General features: G+C 52.4%; 1 pseudogene; it reads left to right on the top strand.

Moving 5' to 3' along the window:
• Nucleotides 1-905, top strand: part of LOC105532456 — a 1,285-nt pseudogene extending 380 nt beyond the window's left edge.
• Nucleotides 906-3,115: the final 2,210 nt, after the last annotated feature.

Raw genomic sequence — 3,115 nt, 5'->3', positions numbered from 1 at the left:
AACCGGCTCCTGTGCAAATATGACCGCCAGAAGGAGGCAGAGCTCTGCAGCTGGATCCAGGGACTCACCGGCCTCTCCCTCTGCCCCGACTTCCAGAAGGGCCTGAAGGACGGGACTGTCTTACGCACACTCATCAACAAGCTACAGCAGAGCTCAGTTCCCAAGATCAACCGCTCCATGCAGAACTGGCACCAGCTAGAAAACCTCTCCAACTTCATCAAGCCCATGGTAGGGAAGGCATGAACACTGTGGACTTGTTCGAAGCCAGCGACCTGTTTGAGAGTGGGAACATGAGGCAGGTGCAGGTGTCTCTTCTCGCCCTGGTGGGGAAGGCCAAGACTAAGAGGCTGCAGAGCGGGGTGGACATCGGCCTTAAGTACTGGGAGAAGCAGAAGCAGAATTTCGACGATGCCACCATGAAGGCTGGCCAGTGCGCCATCGGGCTGCAGATGGGCACCAACAAATGCACCAGCCAGTCGGGTATGACTGCCGACGGCACCAGGAGGCATCTCTACAACCCCAAGAACCACCTCCTGCCCCCCATGGACCACTCAACCATCAGCCTCCAGATGGGTACAAACAAGTGTGCCAGCCAGGTGGGCTTTTGGACTCCTGGGACCCTGTCTCTTATACACATCGGTGGGCATGACAGCCCCCGGCACCCAGTTGACACCAAGCTGGGAACCGACAAGTGTGACAACTCCTCCATGTCCCTGCAGATGGGCTACACGCAGAGCGCCAAGCAGAGCGGCCAGGTCTTTGGCCTGGGCCGGCAGATATAGGACCCCAAGTTCTGCCCTTAAGGCACAGTGGCCAACGGGGCTCCCTCGGGCGCCAGCGACTGCCCGGGCCTGATGGAGGTCCCTGAATATCCGCCTTACTTCCAGGAGGAGGCTGGCTACTGAGGCTCCCAGCACGCTCTCTCCCCACAACGTCTCCCCATCTGAGTTTTTGGGTTTTTCTGTGTTTTCGTCTTTCTTTTTTCTTAAGCTGTTCAGTGTTGCCAATCAACCCGGGGTCTGTGAGTGGCGGTATGGGATCAGGGAGCAGGTCTTTTTCCCCCTTGCCTTGGTCCTTCGTAGGACTGAGCCACCGGACTATGGGGGAAGGGGTCAAAGCCGTATCCCATATGTGTAGGGTGAGGGTCTCTGCCGGCAAGTCCAGGCTGTGGGCCAAGCTGTGCTGGGGAGAAGAGACTTAGGCTTGGAGGGAACCAGTCCCCGAAGGTTTCCGGTTGCCTTGTCTCTTCCCCATTTTGTCAGCCTATCAGTTTGTGGTTTCTGTACCCGCAGAAGTTTCAGGAAGTATTAACAAAAGAAAAATACTTTTTTTTTTTCCCCCCCGAGGAATAGGGCAGGGACAGTGGAGAGAGTGCTGGGAAATGAGTCCCCTGGGAAAGGGGGCCTGGCCACCATGCTAAATATCTCAGGCTGCCAAGTGGCTGCATTTCCCTAGCACCCTCAGACCAACAGACCTCAGACCCTCAGACCTGCCCCAGGGCCGGTGGGAAAGTGAGGCCCGTACAATGAAGTGGAATTCTGCGTTGTTGGGGCTAAGCTTGACCCCCTCTCCATGCTAACCACCCCCCTCCACTATGGCCTCAGTCAGTTTTGTTGATGTTGTTGTTGTTGTTGCCCAGGCTGGAGTGCAGTGGCAAGATCTTGGCTCACTGCACCTTCACCTCCCTGGCTCAAGGGATTCTCCTGCTTCAGCCTCCCAAGTAGCTGGGACTGTAGGTGCTCCACCACGCCTGGCTAATTTTTGTATTTTTATTAGAGATGGAGTTTCACCATGTTGGCCAGGCTGGTCTCAAACTCCGGGCCTCAGGTGATCCACCCACCTCAGCCTCCCCAAGTGCTGGAATTATAGGTGTGAGCCACCATGCCCAGCCCCTCAGTAGGTTTTAAGGAGCCTCCAGCCCTCCTTCTCCCCTTCTGGGCCTGACCAGCTATACTACTCCATCTCCCCTGGTCATACACCCTACCAAGTACTACACAGGGACCCCCACCCAGGAGCCCTGCCCCATGAGATAATGTGAAATATGACTGTGGACCAAACGCAGTAAAACCTCTGTAAGAAGAAAAAAAAAGTGTGTGTGTGTGTGTGTGTGTGTGTGTGTGTGTGTGTATCTCCTGAGAGAGAATATATTTATACTCATAGTTTATTATTCCAATTATTCAAGTTTTTATCTTTCTCAAATAAGAAGAGTGCAGAATAAGCCAGAAACAGAAGTTAAATAATTTAATATTTTCATTCTATTGCCCTAATTATAATACCACTCTATATTATTAAAAACACACACACACACCAGGCAAGGTGGCTGACGCCTGTAATCCTAGCAGTGTGGGAGGCCAAGGTGGAAGGATCACCTGAGATCAGGAGTTCGCGATCAACCTGCCCAACATGGTGAAACCCCGTCTCTACTAAAAATACAAAAATGAGCCAGACGTGGTGGCATGTGTCTGTAAGTCCCAGCTACTTGAGAGGCTGAGGTAGGAGAATCCCTTGAACATGGGAGGTGGAGGTTGCAGTGAGCCAAGATCATGCCACTGCACTCTAGCCTGGGTGACAGAGCGAGACTCCATCTCAGAAAAAAGCAAAAACAAAACAACAACAAAACACACACACACATACACACACACACACACACAGAACAATCACATTTTACTTCTGATTTTTAAATTTGTGGTGATCCCTTCCTTTTATTAATTGGCTGGTCGGGCGCAGTGGCTCAGGCCTGTAATCTCAGCACTTTGAGAGGTCAAGGCAGATGGATCACTTGAGGTCAGGAGTTCAGGCAAGATAGTGAAACCCAGTCTCTACACAAAACACAAAAATCAGCCAGGTGTAGTGGCGTGTGCCTGTGGTCCCAGCTGCTCAGGAAGCTGAGGTGGGAGGATCGCTTGAACCCAGGAGGCAGAGGTTGCACTGAGCCGAGATCGTGCCACTGCACTCCAGCCTGGGCAACAGAGTGAGACTCCGTCTCAAAAAATAAAATAATGAAATAAAATAAAATAAAATAGGCCGGGCACAGTGGCTCACTTCTGTAAACCCAGCACTTTGGGAGGCCAAAGTGGATGGATCACCTGAGGTAAGGAGTTTGAGACCAGCCTGG

Source organism: Mandrillus leucophaeus, unplaced genomic scaffold (genome assembly GCF_000951045.1).
Source record: "Mandrillus leucophaeus isolate KB7577 unplaced genomic scaffold, Mleu.le_1.0 Scaffold96, whole genome shotgun sequence".
Lineage (NCBI taxonomy): Eukaryota > Metazoa > Chordata > Mammalia > Primates > Cercopithecidae > Mandrillus > Mandrillus leucophaeus.
Note: the sequence above shows the minus strand (reverse complement) of the source record. Positions and strands in the feature narration are given on the sequence as shown.